At 42.1% G+C, this 19,475-nt stretch overlaps 1 protein-coding gene across 1 annotated transcript in view; it reads left to right on the top strand.

The window, feature by feature from the left end:
* The first annotated feature begins 4,121 nt into the window (after positions 1-4,121).
* MFAP3L (microfibril associated protein 3 like) overlaps positions 4,122-19,475 on the top strand; it is a 36,047-nt gene continuing 20,693 nt past the window's right edge. The window contains exon 1 of the mRNA XM_016148209.2: positions 4,122-4,286. The gene's annotated coding sequence lies outside the window, so the exon portion shown is untranslated. The remainder of the gene's footprint in view (positions 4,287-19,475) is intronic.

The raw sequence follows: 19,475 nt of genomic DNA on the forward strand, positions 1-19,475 counted from the left end.
TTATTTTTTCCCTTTTATCCATATGACTTACAACTGTTTCTCAAATATAGTGTCTGGAGTCAGCTGGAGGACTTATTAAAATTGCTGCCCCTGCCCACTTTATTCAGGTCTTGAATGGGTTCATCATCCACCGTTAACCTAAAGCAGGCAGTCGGGTCCTCCACAGTTAACTCTAGGTGCTCTCATCAGACAGCAGAAGCTGGTAGAACTGTAAACATTATGTCCATTCTTAAATGGTTAATCAGCCCTCCCCGAGTGCCACACTTTCAACAGGAAAAATAAAATCTATTCTAAGAAGTAACGTATCATTAGGAGGTTATAACTACACCATGGAAGGAAACACAATGAGAGAGAACAATGGACGTTGTGGATTAATTAGCAATACGATACCGAACTTTGTGCAGTTACAGAGTGATAAAACAAGTACATCAGACTAGCTCACAAAATACTTCTGGATTTCTGAAGCTGAATAAAACCACTTAGTTTAAGGTTAAATCTGAGATCTTGCTTACATTACTCAAAGGAGCATAACCATTGCACACAATGTAACTGTTCTGGTATTTTTCTTTGCATTGTATTTACAATGCTCGGGAAGAATTTTAAAAATTGATAAACTAATTATTATATGGGTGCATATGTCTCTGATTGATTTATTAGGTAAAATTTTACTTACGGCTGAGAACAAAAATACAAAGATGGTTGAGACAAGCCCTTGAGGTCACAGTGCCTACAATGTAGTGGAGGAGATGTAGGAAAATAAATCAAGGGTAGGTGACAAAATGGATACAAGGTATACTGCACAAGTGAAGAATTCAAGAGGAGGTCAGAGGAGACCCAGATTGAACGTCTTGAAGGCATTGTTTACCAAGGGATGAAAAGGGAAAAGGAGAGACAGAAGAACTAAAGGAACGTGGAGGTGTGAATTTGTATGGCAAGTAATTCGGATTGCTAGGATATGCGACATTAGGGAGCACTGGCTGGTGGCTAATCTGGACAGGGAGACCGAGGCCGGTTCGTGTTTAAAACTTAGACTGTATCCTGAAGGCACTATGAATCCATTCAGATTTTTTAGCACACATATTGAAATATAATTCGCTTTAAAAAAAAAAGTGAGGCGGCAAGGAAGATGGATTGGGGAAAATAGAGAGAGGAGATCTTTCTGGAAGGGAAGATGGAGGTGGAGGTTCATATTCAGAGGTGTCTAAGGACAGGATGACAGTGCCAGTGACTAGCTAAATAACAGAGGAAAGGCGGGTAGATGAATCTAGGATAACATCTATATTTGTGGTGTGCATAGCTGAGAAGATGGGGTTACCAGCAATCAAGCTGAGAGCAATTACAGCTTCTGAGTTCTGTTTGGGACGTATTGGTTTCGAGTTTCCTGAGGGTCATAGCAATTGAGATATTTGGTAGATTACATATAAATGTCTGAACTCAAGGAAATGTGAAAAGGAAGTTTTGGTTTGGAGTAAAGTTAATATTCAAAATACTGATGTGAACAAACAGTCAGGCATAAACACTGACTAATCAGAACAGGTGCCTGATGGACCAGAAAGGATCCCACAAATAAACAACTAGCATGGCCATACGTGCACACACCAACTGAACACCATCTTGGTACTGACAGTCACTGGAGTGGATGAGAGCTCTCAAGTGAGATAACAAGGGAAGAGGCCACAGGACAGAGCATCTACAATTGGGGGTGGTGCAAAGAAAAAGAATCTGGACAAGAAAGATGAGAAGGAACCGTCAGAGAGGTAAGAGAACCAAGAAAGGTTGTGTAGTGAAAGCCAGGACCAGAAAACTAGAGGGTGAGGAGGAGCAGTATGGATTATTGAAGAGATGTCTTACCCACCTTTTCCTAGGCTTGACTATTTGTGATGTCTATGGGAACCTGAGCTAATTCAAGAGCAGTGCTCAGAGGTATCAGCAGCAATGAAGTCTGAAAGCTCAGGGATGAGGATGACTCCAGAACAAGTTAAGACCCTGGGCGGGAAGTATTTAAGTAAATTTTTTCTTCCCAGGAGTGAGCTTTCACTAAAGATGGTGTCTCCAACTACACGTAAGCTAAACTGGGGCTACAGGAAGCAAAAGGTTGAGATGAGGCCAACTCTCACTGAAGGAATTTCCCACTGTCACACCAAACCTCACCGGGCGGCTGACCCATCTACCCATCTTCCACCTCCTCAGGTAAAATAGACAACTATCCTACTCACCTGCCTTGGCATAATGCAAGGCTCTATGCGGCATTGAGTTTATTCATCTCAAGCCTATAAAAATTTCTTTCCCATAAGCTCCATTTCAGTCCTGTCTTCCATAACAGAGGAAAAAAGCAAGTTCCCCACACCTGCCTCAAGTGCATCAAAAATAGCATGAGATCACTTTGCAGGTTCTTTGAAAATTTTAAAGTAAGGCAAGAGAGTCCGAGAGTAAATGCAGAATTTCCTGAATGCGGGAAAAAAAATGAGCATAATGTTGCAGAATTATTTGAGAGTGAGGCCAAAGATTTAATTAACAGGTGAAAATTTAGTACTCAAGAACAACTGTAAAGTATACTTATTAAATACTTGGAAAGAACAAAATAAGATTTAGGTCTCCTGAAAAAGAAATCAGGCTGAAAAGTTCTTAGAGCTAAAATGTGTTTTATTAGAAATGACATAAAAACGAATGTTAAAATATGATTTCTAATTGCAATCTTTTAGGGAAAAATCAGGCTTTGATTCACTTGTAAACCAAATCCCACGCATCCACCCCCCACCCCCCCAACACGAGGCTTTGGCAGGGGCGTCCTGTCCACGTGTCGAGGCCAACGCGCACCTCTAGGGCCCCGCTTCCACAGGCCTCCTGACCTTCCGTACCGTGATGAGAGAGCGCAGCCACAACCTTGGGCAACCCGATGCAGCCGCGTGCGGCAGCCTGGCACTGAGCGGAGCATGCTCAGTCAGGTCCTGACCCACTTCTGCTGGCCCGAGCTCGGAGCAGGGGGTCGGGGGCTCTATTTTGTTTCGTTGGCCAGGGACAGAGAGAAGGAAGCGAGAGACTAAGAGATGCTTAAAGCTTCCTCCTCTCTCCTTGACAGCAGTCCCTGACTTAGCGGCGGATCATGCCCAGTCAGGCTGCAAGAGCCACAAGCACCAGCGTGTGCAATCCACCTTTCCAGGTTTTGGCAGCAACCAAAGGAGAAGAGGACGGTACTGGAGTAAAAGGGCTGTTGGGGGCGTGGTCAAGGGGCGGGCCTAGAGAAGCCAGGGAGGAGGAGCCTGATCTCGGCCTCTGAAATTGAAGGTCTCTGTCAAGTCAAAAAAAAAAGAAAAAAAAGGGAGGGGGCGCTTACAGTGCAGGATTGTGCTGCCAGACTTCTGCAGACTGTTTAGAATAACCCACCTTTCCAATTTAAAGAGCACTATATTGTTCATTAGAAAAAACAAACTACAAATAATGGAAAAACAATAAAATTAAAAATCCCTGGAACCCCACCACTCAGAAGCCACCAGTGAACACTGATTTTTGTTTGTTTGTTTGTTTTCCCAACCTCGTCTTTGTGGGCTTTAGAATTGCCGGGAGCGTCACCTGGATAAAGCCTGCGAAGCTTTTGTCGCAAGGCTGCTTGACAGGTGGCCTTGGAGAAAGGGTAGGTTCAGGGGTTGGATGGTTGGTTCTCTCTCGTGTCCTAGGATGGGATTCTAAAAAACCTGTTACTGGATGTCCCTGAACAACAGTATGACGCGACGCTCAGAAAAGTTGGGGTGGAAGCCCTGAGTGCGTCCTACCCCTCAATTATCAGTCACGCTGCCCAGTGTGACAGCATCGGAAGTAAGCCCTCGGCTTCGCTCATAGCCTCAGCACGCTGCAGCGGAGCCCCGGGGGCTGCAAAGTCCCGCCCCAGAGGCTACGCAGACTTAATGGGGGACTCCCAAGCATGCTCAGCCTGCCGCTTCCTATGCGGGAGCATCCGCCGCTCCCACAAGTTCGCTCCGCACCAACCCCCGCCCGTGGCTGCCGCAAAAACCCGGCGGTGACAGCCCGCCCAGCTCCGCGCCTCTGCGCCGCCCGGCGAGTCGCACTGGGCATGCTCCGCACCGGCCGGCTCCGGCTCCTGTAGGTGGAAGCGCCGCACTCCCGGCCGCCCGCGGTGCAGCCCGCATCGCTGCAAGGCGCCGGCGGAGGCTGCTCGCCCGCTGTAGGCAGTGCCGGGTGTCAGGAGCGGAGCGCGGCGAACAGGCAGCTCTCAGGCGGGCCATGGCGAGGGGCGCACAGCGGCCACTTGAGTGGCGCCGCGGCGTCAGGTTAGCTGGGGCGCCTGGCGAGCCGGGGCGGCCGGGCGCGGCTGGCAGGGCGTCCCGCACCGGGTGGGCGGTCGAGTCGCGGCTGCGGCTGTCGCCGCGGAACTTTCTCGGGTGCCTAGGCTGGCGGAGTCCGCATCGCAGGCTGCGCGCTGAGAGGCGCGGTGAGGTCCCGGCAGCGGGTTCCTGGGGGTCGTAGGATGCTCCGAGATCCATGTGGGGCGGGACCGAGGGGGCGGGTGAGTTGGGGACAGCCGCTTCTCAGACTAATGCCATAAGCCTCCTAGGGTGTGGAGCGCGGTGTCCACTACACGCTGCCCTAGAGCCTCCTGGGGTCTCCCAGGGGAAGGGATCGCCAGGGTGCGGCGAGAGCCTTCGCTGGAGTCCAGATCTCTCCGTTCACCGTGCCTCAGTTTCCCCGAAACAGGGAGAAGGGGAGGGAGTACTGTCCCGGCTCCGAAGGCTTTGGGTGCGGGTTCCACGTCTGGGGGCGGGAGGGTGCCCCGTCCTGATGCTGCAGGAGTGTGGGAAGCTGCGGGTGCCTCGAGCCACAGCCGCGCGACTGGAGCTCTCAGAGTTTGTCGCATTTGACTCCATAGCAAGTTGACATAGAATTGCTTCAAGGCGTGGAAAGGGGAAACGTGCATCATCGAATTAAAAAAAAAAAAAAGTAATTGCAGAGCCGATTTATTTTAAGTTCAACCATTAACCTGCCTTCCCCACCAAAAAAACTGGAGCTTGCAAGTTGCGAGATTTATAACGCAAGCTGACAAAAAAAATGAATGTATTCAGGTCCATTATCTGTACAAACAGTAGAAAATAACATATCATGGTTAAATTGCTATTGTTTTTAATGATACTTGTTACAGAAAAGTTTGGTTACTGTAACAATCTTTATTTTGTGTTATCTTAGCTTTTATATTAAGAACTTGGGAACCTAGCCTTGCAGAACCACAGTGTTTTTTGTAAAGTGTTCTCACTTTTGTTTGTAGATGAAACATTTTTTTTCAGTTGCTACTATGCTGAACATAGTAAAATAGTTCAGAATGAAATGCAAGATGGAAGATTTATTTTTCAGAAGAGTTAAGTTAGAACAGTGTAGTTCTAGCATTTTACTTTTATAAAACAACAACAACAACAAAAAAGACAATTTGTAGGTCCCACAGCGGTTACTACTGCTGGTTCTTCCTAAAACATTTTGTACCATTACCATCTAATAAAGAGCAAGGTAAACAATCCTTGTTCTAGTGGGAACTACTTTTCCCTCTAACTAAAGCTATATTCTCAAGCCTATTTCTATAAGTACCACTTAGTGGGCTTAGTTGTTTTATTTATTAAGCTTATTACAAAATTTCTTGTTTGGATTCTTGATAGACCTTAATAGACATTTGAGATGCTCTGACTTTTCATTGGGTTGTGAATAGCTTTTAATATCTATTCTTGCCTATGATGGCTCCAGTTGTAATCCCAGCTACTCTGGATGGTTTCCCCAAGTGGGCTCTATGTTATGGCCATACATAACAGATATTTAATAACAGGAAAAGCTTGAAATGTCCAGACAACAATAGCAACAACACAATTTCTGTTTCAACAAATTAGACCTGCAGTCATCCATTTTAGCCAAATGGTTCAGTTGGTGGTGTCCTAAACATGTTTCTAAATACATTTATTAGAACATTGTAGACATTTGAAAAACTCAACACAAATATTGGGAAATCATGCTTTGCTTTTCTATAAAAATGCATCAAGTTCACAATCTGCCAAGAAGTAATGCAGGTATGTACGGCTTGTCAGTACCGAAGGCCCAGGGCTTTCAAGCTGCATTTCCCAAGTGGAAGTTAATGCCGTCTCCCCTTGACCTTGGGTTTGTCCTTACCCAGAGGAAGCAAGTGAGCCTTAGGTTCCACTTTGTGAATGTGAGGTTTGATACAGATCCATAGGCCCCTTCTGGATCTAAAAACCCTAATTTTTTTTTTTTAAGTTAGGAAAGACAATGAAATTTAACAAAAGATATATTTAAACATCATTCTTGGCTTCAAGAACTTCACATTCTCCTAACCTAAAACTAGCAACACCAACAGGATTTAGATTGAAGAGGGGTTTTATTACTGCTGATGAAGAAACAATAGAAAAGTAGACTGTAGTCAAAATAGGAAACAGGTAATAATTTCCTCTCTTTTGTACTCAAATCTTGGGTTCTTGCAGCTCAACTGCTAAGCACATAATTTTTGGTTTTATTTCCATGTCTTTGGATTTTTATTCTGTATAGTGTTGTTAGTGACATTAGCTATTCATGGCAAACGATTTCCTTTGAAAATAGATTTTCTCCATTCACGTGACCTAAATTTATTCAACCTCTTGTTTGATTTACATTTTAAGTATTCAAGGCTATTTAAACTTTACTTAATTTGTACTTTTTTTTAATGCAAGAACTTCCAGATACTGAAATACCAAATAAATATTGTAGAAAAGTTGCTTTTAACCTCTAACACAGTACAGTCAGATTTGTTAGATGAGTTATTATTTTTTTTTCAGAGTTCGTAAATCATGCAGATAACATCCCTTCCAGACCTCTGCATCTAACCAAGCACTTAGGGTGTGGCCTGCCCTTTTCTAGCCTCACCCAGGAGGACACTTAAAATTCTGACATTTCGTGATCTATGGCAAATCACATTAAAGTTAGAAATGTCCTTAGATGAAAAAGAGTTGGTTTTAAGTGTGCTCCAGTTCCTCCCTGGAAGGGTTAAAGGATAAGGGGTTTGGTTGATTATGTAATAAGAACTAATTAAGAGCTGTCAGAACTAGTTTCCAAACTACTCAAAATAGAAGTCCTGTGAATTTATTGCTCTTGCTTCTGCCTCCACCTGAGGTCTTTACTCTTTAAAATATCACATTCATTTTTCTTCCCCACAATCTTTTATAGATAGGCCCCTGAGGCTGCAGAAATGAATAAGACATAGTGACTCACAATCCAGTCAGAGAAACATGCTTAAGGATGAATAAACTATACTGCAAAGTAAGTGCTGCAGGAGAGGTGGCTGTACATGGGACTGAGGAAACTTAAGAACGAACCCCTTGGGGTGGAAGAAGAAGGGCCGCATGAAAATATTGGCATTTCCATAGAACTTTAAGGAATGTCTAAGAAATTGAATAGGAGTCTTCTAAGCAGAGAAGTAGGTTTTCCAGGCAGAAGGAGCGCCGTTATGGTAGATACCACCCCAAAGATGTTTACTTTAGAACTTTGCAGATGTGATTGAGTTGAGGATCATGAGATGGAAAGATTTTTTCAGGGTTATTCAGTAGGCCCAGTGTAATCACAAGAGTCCTTATAAGTGAAAGGGGAAAGTAAGCATTAGAGTGATGCCATGTGAGAGACTCGACTGGCCATCGCTGGCTTTGAAGATGGAAGGGGTCCATGAACCAAGGCATGCGGGCACGGGCAAGGACGCAGATGCTGCCCTAGAGCTTCCAGAAAGAACACAGCCCTGCCACCCCTGCGATCAGCTCATTGTAGCCCATGTTGAACTTTTAACCCAAAGAACTAAAAGAAAGTAAATGTGTGTGACTAAGTTTGTGACTTAAGTGCCATAGAAAGAAGCCATAGGAAGTTAATATAACCACCTACAAAGAAGGATTTGGTGTGATATAATAATTGGCAAGGCCAAAAGAAGGTTAATGTAGTGGTCCTTTCATTGTGAAGAACTTGATGTCATGCAAAGGAGTTTGGATTTTATCCTATTACATATCAACAATCGGAGAGCAGCAAAGGAGTTTTACATAGGAACATATTTAAATAGGAACAATGACCAGACTGCTGCCAGATTCATCTCCCTAAAAAAGCAATGTGTAGCTAAATTTCAAGTTTCACGGGGCAGTTCAACAAAGGATATCTAACCAGAGATGGTCACTGATAGATAGAGATCTGGAATGAGCATATTATATAATTCAGTTCTCTGAATTGATCTGACATGACATTTATAGACATGTATGAATAGCTTAAGAAAACTTTTATTTACAATTCCTAATAGAAGGAGAACATAGAAAGTAAATCAGACAGGCCGTCACATTTTGACTACTTTGCTTCTGCTCATTGTCTTTGCAGGCAGCTGCTCTACTGGCTACATACCATGCCGACATGAGTAGAGGGCTGTGAAAGCTCAAATTTAACATAGTTAACTTGAGAATGATGTCATGTCATCTGGGCCAACTCTGACCAGTTGGTAGGAGCTGCTTTCAGTACTGTGGGCTAATACAGGCTTAGCTGAGAACTTGCCATTATCTGTTAGCAATGTTTGCCATGGGCTCCATATTTGCCAGGGGATGGGTGACAGCAGTAATACCAGATGACCTAACTTATGCATTTAAATATAAGGAATTTAGTCATTCTTTCCATACATATTTATTCAGTCTCTTTTAGGTACAAGGGCTTAATACCTATCCTTTGAAAACTTATAGTCTAGTTGAATTGACATCTCTATGTATCTCGATCACCTAAACTGAAGAAATCCCCCACCTTAGTGTTACAAGACTGGCTCTGAATTGAAACTGAACTATATGTTAGAAAAAATGAGTAAGAGAAAAATTTTTTAGATAACATGGTAAAGGAGGCTAGAAAATCCGATGTTGGAAACAACAGTAAAACTAGATAAGATTTACCTTCATAAAAGCAAAACCACGTACCTATATTGTACAACTTTCATTTGCATAACTTTGTAAGATTTTTACCCAAACTTCTCTATATAATGATGCAATAATTATTGTTTTCCACTGCAAAGAAAGAGCTCAGTGTAAACTGTTCCTATTTTTTGAACCTCTTCTGCCTTGGTCTCTGGGATATGTGCCCTCAGTTTTTTCCTTTGTCTTGCATTTGTTTGTTGTTGTTGTTTAATTGCTTTTTCCTCAAGTGTTCTAACTTTCATCTTCTCATCTTGTGGCCCACTGTGTTCTTTCCAGGTGATTTAATTTTTCCTCATGACTGTACCAGTCACCCCATACACTAGCCTCTTCAAATCTGTATTTTCAGTTAACCCTCTCACATCTATTCATTAACTAATTCATAAATTTATTTTAAAAAATGATAACATGAGAGTTTATAATCTAACAGAGGAACAGATATACAAAAAGACAATTATAGTGAAAATATGACGTTAGAAATATGAAGTAAGAGAAAGAGTGTCTGGGGCTACCCAGGGAGTCCTGGAGGGCTTTTAAACCAGGACTCGAAGGCTAAGCAGGGTTGTGCCAGATGTGCAGGATTAAGGCAGGCACCAGGCTGGGTTACAGGGAGCTCAGAAAAGGGAACGTGATGTGAGGAGGGGAAAGGGATGCTCCAGAGATGAGTTAAAGAGGCGGATGGGAGTCAAACCATGAAGGATCATCTGTGCCCTGCCAAAGACTTGAAGTTGTACACTAGTGACAAAATGAAGACATGGAATATGTTTTAAAACAGATCTTTTAGAGTCAGCTGCCTGCAGCAACGACATGGTATGTAGACTGGATGCAGGCAAGACCGGAAGCAGGTCAGTGAGGAAGGAGTGTTACCAGTCAGAGACGATGAGCACATAAACCAAGAAATGGTAGCCACGTGGGCAGGAAAGGAAAGGCAGCATCTTAACTCCTATGTCACTGAATTATCTGTGTCAGATTCTGCGGAAGTGTGGAAGACACACCTTCTCGAGGGATTTCAGGCTTAGAGCAGCTCTCAAGGGCTCTCCTACCAAGTGCAAGACTTTGCAGTACCAGAGAGAGTAACTTCCACTGCATGTGCTTAAGCAGAGAGACATTAAGGAAGGACCACGCACAGCTGTGTGTGACGGAAGACTTTGGAACTTCATCTCAGGCACAGACTTTGTAAGAGAGGCACCAAAGAAAGAAGAAATTAATTCTCTGCTGGTTCTCCAGCTTCTGGAAGGAAGCATTTGGGGTTTGCCAATAAGACCAAAAGGAAATTGCGACACAGTGGGCTTCCCTAATTTTGGATTACAAGGTAACTGTCTTAGAGGCTGAGCTGACGTTGACTCTTCATAATCACTGGGAAAGAGGAAGTTTGCTGAACAGATTTTTAAATATAACCCCAACTCTTTCCTTCCATTGAGGATTTGAGTTGGCTGATGGTACCAGGAAGAGTTAAGGGAAGGATTTGCTCCTTAAGGAAATAAATGGATTGGATTAAAATGCTCCTGAATTACCCATTGAAAGGGCCCACACAGTTCAGACAGAGCTGAAGGGCACAGCCTGGGGCTAAATTAAGTCCTTCTGATCTGCTCATTAAAGCAGACAAGATGGGATTCACCTGCTCCTGCCTCTGTACCTTTCTGTGTACCCTGTTAAGCCTAGCGAGAGCTCTATAATATTTGTAACAGTGGAGACCATCCCAAGTTGGCCAGCTAACTCTTTTCTTGGAGGCCAGGCTCCCCTGTAAAGAGGCAGGTAGGTGTACAGGGACTGTGCTTGCTTAAGGATGTAAAACCCACTTTCTCTGGTCCTCAGCAGAGGAAGGTATTTGAATGAAAGCCGCATTCATGTTTGGCTCAAAGCTTTAATCAAGACTTCTATTAACCATTGAGCTTTCTTGTGTGTCAACTGCTGTCATTAACTTTATTTTGTAAATTTCTGCTCCCTACTGAGGCAGGCACTGGGCTGCTCTGCCCTGCTACTGGCGCCTGCACTTCTCTAGTCCTTTCCCCGCCCACCTTTTTTTGCCACTCCTGCTGGCAGTCCCAAATTAGAGGGAAGGTTTTTCCCTTCAAAGTGTGAACACCCCTAGATTACTTGGTCTCTGAGTGAGTCTAGCTCTTGTTATTAGACATCCTAACGCTTATTCTCCCTTCTAAAATACTTTTGAGGACCTGAAATTAATTTCCAGAAAAACATTTGAGTATAACCAGTCCTTTGTTTTACTGGGGGCTAAACATTTCTCTCTCTACATTTGAATCCAGGACCTATAGTGGAATTTGAGTCCCTCCTGCCTTTGTAGGGCATCTCATCTCTACCTTCAATTTTTGGCCATCTCCCCTTCTTTCACTGTGGTGGTAGTTTTTACTTCCAAGGTAATAGATTATCTCTCTCAAAGTCCTCTTTATCATTTCTCCTAAGAAGACCTGGAGGCCTCTTATTAATAGAATTTCTGGAGGGGTGCCTGATATCCCAGAGTTCTAGTGATGGGCCTTGCTAAAACATACTGTATTTTTAATTGGTATGCCATGTTTATTTCCACCCCTTCTTGTCTAAAGTAAGCTATTACTTCTGCTAGGAAACTGCCCTGTCTCTTTTATTTGTCCTTCAGGAATTGGCCAACCCCAGGGAACAGGCTGTGACCTTTGCAGCTGGCCCTCCTCTGAATTTCTGTGGTATTTACACAGTTTGACGCTTAATTATATATTGTTTTATATGCAGATATCAAAATTCTAATCACCTTTATGGTAAAGAGCTGGTCTTAAAGGTTTTTTTAAATCCCCACAGAAATCGGTACTAAATTGACAATAGTGGCCTCATAAATACTTTGCGTTTATTTTGATTGTTATTACTGGTTCTTAATTGTTTTTATCACTTTGATGAATCTGACTGCCCAGCTGATAGGAAAATCACTGAGAAGACCTCAAATGCGTGCTCATATGAGCCGGGCCTTTCCCCATCAGAAATGAGAGAAAAGCAAAACTTCCTTCAAAAATTCTGTGTGGAAACCATTGAATCCATATTTTCAACTTTCTTCTGGTGTTTTTGTTTAGCTAATTTTTCATATTGTCACACTGAAAATGACCTAACTTTGAGGACAGATTGATTTTAGAATATGCGTTAAAGTTAGCTAGAAGATTATTCAGTCAACCAAATTCTGAAAAATATTACTCTTTGTATAAAATTTTTAAATAATAATTTTTAAAATAATTATATTTTTAAATTATTATTGTAAAATAATGATTGTGACAGTTGGGATGTTTGTGGCATTTAGATGTTTGGGCATATTGCCCAAGCTATGGTATTCATTCATTGATAACTGTCCAGGTTACCAAGAGCCCTGGAATGGGAGTCAGATGTGGTTCTACAAGGGTTGATGGCTTGACCTCTGTTTAATTCCACTGTCATTGGGTACAGAATCACACAGGCCTGCCCATGTCATAAGGCAGTGGTACAACTCAAGTGGGATAACTTCTGTGGGAGTGTTTTGTAAACCATAATGCTAGGCGAAGATAAGGGATGTTGTTGCATGCTTAATAAGAATTCAATCAAGTACAGTTTGAATTACAGGGTCTCTCCTGATCTGTTTTTCACTAAGATCCAGTTCTTAGTGAGAGTCTATTAAAAATACTTGGCATGAGTGATTCAGAAAAATGTTCATTATGCAATTCTCCTTTGTGATAATGAGCTGGTAAAGGGAAAAGGAATTAAACAAACAAACAAACAAACAAAACTAAAGCTTTTTAAACTACCCTTTCCAGTTATCGAACATATTTTTTCAAATAGATGAAATCTAATTCTGATAAAAGAAGAAACCCAGGATGATCCACTTTTGTGCTGTGACTCTGAATGACCTTATTCAACCGAAGAGACAAGGCCAGAGGATTTATTTTGACATTATGAAATATAAATTAAGTTAGCTTTTCATTTCAATAGTAATAATGTATATTTCAGAAGGGGAAACTTTCCCCTTCTTAGTTCTTCTGCCTGGTTGAAAAATTAAAAGCCATAAGGAAGATTAATAGGAGAAAATCAAGCTTTAGAAGTGTACATGAGGAATTTAGATAAACATGAAAATTCCAAAGACAGTTATACAGAATGAGGTATATATACCTTTCTGGATTAAGGAGAGGGAAGTAGGGGTCTAAGACTTCAAAGGAAAGTAAGGCAATTCACAAGGAGATGAAAAGAGTTAATGCTTAGTAAACAAATATTGAGCCATCTTGAATCAAGGACACAGGGAGGACTTTGATGAAATGGGCTTTGCTAGGTTCCTCCCTATCTACCACACCTCAATCAGGTTAAACTACTTATCTATAATAATAGTTCCCTTCCTGGGACAGGTCCTCTATCTTAAATTCTTTTAGATTGTAAGGGGGAAGGTCAAAGATTCTTCCTGAGCTTTCAGGGCCTCGATTGCTTTCACCCCAAAATAATCTGTATGTCAGGGTGGTAGATCTTGGGACAACTCATTCTGAACCCCTACACAGACATAGAAATTAGTCCACATGAACTTTACTCATCTCAAACCACTGCCCTGAGCCCTCGGAGAGACGGGCAGTGGTTTGAGATGCCCCCTTGCACCTCCTGTTAACCTCTCTGCTTCCACGGTCACATCTGCAGTACCACAGCCTCTCAGGGCATGTGTAAGGAAAGGATACGTTTCTCAAGACCGACTTTTAAAGAAATTTTGGTCGATATTTTAAAATTAGTTTTGTTGAAAAGAATAGACATGCTTACCTAGAATTTCTAAGAAATGGGTAGAATTTGTAGAAAATGCAGGGCAAATGTAGATGCCCAATAAGTTAGCAGTATGTCTAAATGAAAGGGCACAGAAGTAATGTAAATTTTCTCAGCAGATGTTCAGGTGCTTGGCTAGGAGCAAAGTGTATTTCTAGATGTGGGGTACACAATGGTGAACAACATCAGCTACGGGAGCCCAGGCCTCTGGGAGTTTCTGTCCTAGGAGGGGCAGACACATGCATACATACATGGCAGTAATGCTGTGAAGAAAAAGGCATGGTAAAGGTGGACAGACAGTGATGGGGAGTGGAGTACACTCTTTTATGGAAGCTGACTACAGAAGGCCTTGCTTGCTGGCAAGGTGACATTTGAGCAGAGCCCTAAGAGTCAGAAGGGAAGTACAGGAGTGAGTCCCAGGGACTGGTTTCAGATGGTAGGAATAGCAAATGCGAGGCTTGTGGTAGACCTGGCACATTCCAGGATTAGCGGAGCCCAGTATAGCTGGCAAGGAATGAGAAACGAAGATTGTGAAGCCACCAGGGGCCAAATATCAACGAGGCCATGCAAGGGCCTTCTCTAGCTTTTACCCTTGAACAAAGAACCCCTGGAAATATATTAGTGTTTTATTTTCATTTTCTTTGAGGCTTCCCCATTCGCAGATTGTTACTAATCACTCCAAAATGAAATAAATAAATAAATAATAATAATGCATGCTCGATGCTTAGCACAGCCAACAAATATTTGAGCACCAACCACATTTTATTATAGGGGAATTTTATAATCATGATAAAAAGTATAGCCCCAAATTGCAGAAACAGACACAAGACTTTTCAGTAGTGATTTAATAAGTGAAAGATTTCAAGGCCCCACACAGAGGCAATGATAACCATCAGCCCTCTCAGTGGTACAGCAAAGATTTGCACCGCAGGTCTGAAGAAGAAAGATTGGGTCAGTGGTGTGGCCACAGACACTACAGTGTCGGGCGATTAACCCCTTTAGTTCAGGTAGCAAGGTGAGAGCAGCAAGGCTGGCATTGCACTGAGCCGCCCCAAGAGCAGGGCTGCAGGGAGAGATCTGCATCTGCATCTCCCCGGCAGCCTCCCAGCTGACCCATCCTGCCTCCCGATAAAGGAGCCCTGCAGGAATTTGAACTGATTCACCTCTGCAGTGTACTGAGGGGATCTGGACAGTGTGGATGGCAGAGTCCAAAGGCTTTGGAAGCTTGAGTCTGTTTTCTACCTGATTATATTGTCCAAGACATAAGGAACACATAAGAAGTTGCATTCCCTGTGGAGAACAAGTTACCATGTGCTGTATGGTACACAGGCTGGCTCCTGGGCCCTCTGCCAGGTCCCAAATGGCTTAGCAATCACAGTACTTTGACTGGGTTCGAATTCCCCGCAATGGGATCTTCATCTGTGTATGAGCAACCCCCTAATCTTTCCTTCGTCTCTCCACCCTTCACCATGTCTTCCTTTCACCTGCCACAGTCAAAGCTCTGGCTGTTATGATCACAGAGTGGTAGATTGGGAAGGGACCTAAGATGGGTGTGGGGTCAAGGGGTTCAGCTGACGCCAGAGGTCATCTACTAGTAAATGGCTGAAGCTAGGAACAGAAGTAGTGTGCCACTCCTAGTTTGTGAGTCTTAATCCTAAAATGGTAAACTGGTGCCCTTTTCACACCTCACCTCCAAATTTCTGTCTTTGACCTTAACATCAGGGTCCATCCTATTCCATGTCTCAAGAGCCTAATTCTATTCCTTAGCTGTATTATAACCTCAGCTCCCTGGCCACAGAGAGACCTATAGCACGTTCCTCTTCATAGTGGCTGTCACTTGGAACACTAGATGTGTTTCTATTGTTACTCTTTTCCTTGGCTGGGTACTAGTTATACTATCCTTCACACTCATAATGAGTTAAATAGCTTTATCATGGGTGGTCCCACCACCAAATAACCAACCTTTATAAGATTGTTTGTGGGAAACTGCCCTCCAAATTCAACAAGTGCATTGTATTTGACCAGTTGGGAAGCTATCTGTATACAATGAAATGAGAGAATTGTGAAAGGCATTTTCACTATCAAGGCCTTAAGAGTTTACAAAGTATGCCAGAATCCACAAGAAAATGTAAACTCACAATTGCTTTAGGCCATGAATCATATTTAGGGAGGCACGCTAAGAATATTGCTCTCTGATTTATAGACCAGTATGCTCTGCAGGCTGCATAGGGGATATGTGTTTGCCTCTTCCATCCAGGCAGAGTGCAGGCAGCTAGGGGCCAGTGCCTCACTAAAGCAGCTTCCTGATACATGACATCCTCTGGCTGTCGTTCAAGGCCAGAAGAGACTCACTGAAGTGCCCAGGTTTCCAGATATCTATCAGTTCCTGCCTAGCTTCACTCTGGATATAGGAGCTTATATACTAAATACATCAAGAACTTCTCATGAAATAGGCTTGAGATGAAATTAAAACAAGAATTGAATATTCGCAGAAGCAGTGCTGTAGATTAGCAGGTAACAAAAACTACTTGGACTATAATGAAAATTTTAATCTCCCTATATGCCTACTCCAGCTGAGTAGGGAGAATGTTTTGAAAAGGCACAAAATTTTTTAAAGGAGTAGGGGAGATGCTAGAAAAAGTATCTATCTAGTGGTAGAGACAGGCAGAACAAGACAGAAATAACTAGAGGTGCTTCTGAACGAGCCTTAGGTTGAATATAGAATCTGATAATGGTGATGTTAAAGATTTTTTTTTTTAAATGCCAAGACAGCATGCTAACCCTTTTATCTTCATCATAATGTGTTTTGGAGACTGGCTTGGGTAGCATAAAAGCACAACCCACCAGTACATCTATCCCATTTGTATTCTGTTCTCAGGCTTGGTTTATTCCCTGGGCCATCGGATTTCTGAGGCAACATCTCTATGATCAATTAAAGATTCACATTAATTGGGCCCAAAAATATTTCAGACTATTTATTTAGAATGAGAATTTGAAGAAACAAATACATGCTAAAACATCAGTAAACTTTTCTAAAATATATACCTGTGATTAGAATAGCCCTCATTGCATATCTCAATTGATAGAACAACTTAAAAATTGCCTTTATGGCAAGAGATTTTAATATGATATCTGGCCCAATCCGAGCATGAGCTCTTTATCCTGGTTCTGAGCCATTAAACTGTAGGCTCGGCAATGACTTACGTTCTCTGGGCTTCTCTTTCTAAAGAAAAGCTTTTATGAAAAGACATACAAGTTTTTCCAGATCTAAACTCTAGTTCTGTGAACAAATATGTATGCCGAACCTGTTTTTATCTTGCCTGATGATAATCATTTTATCTGTAGAGAAAGACTTTAATATAATTTTTTCTCTTCCTCCTTTTTTAATCATTATATTTCTGATAGCTTTATATTATGTCATTCTTACTTTTAATCAGAAAAACATACCACATGGAAAAAAATGTGAAGATCCAAGAATGGTTTCTTAATATTTTGCACCATCAAAAGTTAAGTATTGCAAAGATGGTAATTTTGGGCACATATATACTTCGTTTTTAGGTTTGAAAAACTGTAATTTAACATAGATCAGTTTTTGGAAAGTTATGTGCCTTTTGTGTAGCAAAAAAAAAAAAAAATAACAAAGCATAAAATTCTGTAGAGCCTTTAATATTAGTGGAGTTAATAGAGTAGGAATGAGACCTTCTGTTCCAGCTCCTAAATTGTTCAGTGAGCTTAAAAGAACTCATCTGGTGGTCGTTCACAACAGTCCAGCAGGTCAGGGTATACATTGTGTTCTACCATTAAGTAGCTGGAAATTATCCTAATACCACAGTTAATAAAGGGCATACCAAGAATGCCATGAGATCACCTTCCTGTGGTCTCTTCTTCCTTCCAGGGACCTATGACTTCCATAAGACAGGCCCTAATTCTTCGCATGATGTGCTGCCATATGGCTCTCAATTTGTGATGATTCATAAATTTAAGTGTCACTGCTGCTGCTTATCATCAGGGCACCTTCCATCATCAGTCAGGGGTTGCAGAGAAAGGGGATCTTGAAGCTAGGAGGAAAGGTGACTGGAACAGGCAGGAGCCACTGCAGACCGATCGGCCACTGCCAGCAGGCAGCCTTCGTCCACGGGTAGCAGCGAGTGGGCAGTGTTGTCCAAGGGAGTTGTTAGTTGAAATTCCTAATTCATGTATTCATGTATTCATGTGTATTCCACTAACAGTGCCAGGCATTGGTTCTTGGCAGATGAGAGACACTCATTTCCTCAGAGAACTGTCGGAATAACCATAGGCCCTGCTGCTTGGGGCGTCTGGTGTTACGTTAACTTGCTCTGTATATAGTCAGTCAGTCATTAAATACCATATATTCTAATTCCAGTTCCTCTTTTGGATCTGCCTACATCTTTCCTTCCCCATTACTTTTGATTCAGGAACGTATTCTTTCTTTCCTTCCTGGATACTGTAGGAGGCTCCTAGCCATCTCTACATCATCAGCCGTACTATGAACAAGGTGATCATTCTGGACACAAAACTGGCTATGTCACTGTCCCCTTTCAAATCCTGCGGGTGCCCCCGATCCTTAGTATTCCATATCATCCCTTTATTTTCTAGACTATCCTACCTTTCCAGCTGACATCCCTTCTCTTCCACAAACCACTAGCAGTGCCTAATTACATATATTTCCCCAATTATGCCAGTTTCTCTCTAATTACCATTTCTTTGAATTTGCCCTTCCTCTTTTGGGGTCAGATTCTCTTTCTGGTCTACTTGGTGAACTCCTTTATTATTAAAGGGCCACTTCTCTTATAAAGTTCTTCCTGGATCCCAGACCACTTGAGTTTTCTCTCATATCCCACAGTGGTACTTGATGTCTCTCTGATGGGACAGTTATCATACTGTCTTACGACTGTTGTTTTACTTTCTCTCTCCCTCTACTAGATTCTTGTATGACAGGAGTAAAGACTGTGTCTTACCTTTGTGCTCCTCACCCCTGGCACTATGCCTGGTACAGGGAGATTTCTTCATTAATGTGTATTGATTTGGAGTGAGTTGGTCTGTCTGGATGCTTCTAAAAGCAGAAATGATGCTTTTACATACTTTTATGTAATGATCACATTTGCCATCTGATTCAGGAATTAACTTTGTGTGATTGGAAACATTGAGAATCTCTACATGAATAGATTCTAGAAAATGGATAGGGAAGAAGGAAGGACAGTATGGATCTCTTCCTATATTTTGACTTTGGACACTGAGATAAAATTTAGCTAATTTAGCACTGAAATGACTTGATTCTAGATTACAGTAATTGCTACAGGAACATTCTTGCTCTACAAATTTCTTGGCCTTAAACTTTTGGTTCCCGTAATCTATTTCCAGACATCACCTTAACTACCTCAAAACTCAGTATATGCTGATCTTGGAAGAGGTTAGAGGAAGAAGAATGGCCAATGGCCCAGTGAGAGTTTTGTCGTTATGATTTTTCTTAAAAATTGCAAAAGAAAATCATTTTTAAACGCCATTTTAAAAAAAGACTGGTGTGGATGTTTTTTATTAATTACAATATATGGCTAAGTAAGTTGCAGAAATATATCCATAATTAAAATGATCTCAGGTGGCTACCAATTTTGAGGTTAGCATTTATGATGTAATTAGTATTTTAGTGCCTCTTTCCATTTGACATGAAGCTGAGATTTCCCCTCCTTGCTTCATGAGTAGAAACCTATCAAGAATGTGTCTCAAAATGAAAGGCGGCCTTTGTGCCTGTGGTATCAT

This window comes from Rousettus aegyptiacus, unplaced genomic scaffold, assembly GCF_014176215.1.
Source record: "Rousettus aegyptiacus isolate mRouAeg1 unplaced genomic scaffold, mRouAeg1.p scaffold_m13_p_16, whole genome shotgun sequence".
Classification (NCBI taxonomy): domain Eukaryota; kingdom Metazoa; phylum Chordata; class Mammalia; order Chiroptera; family Pteropodidae; genus Rousettus; species Rousettus aegyptiacus.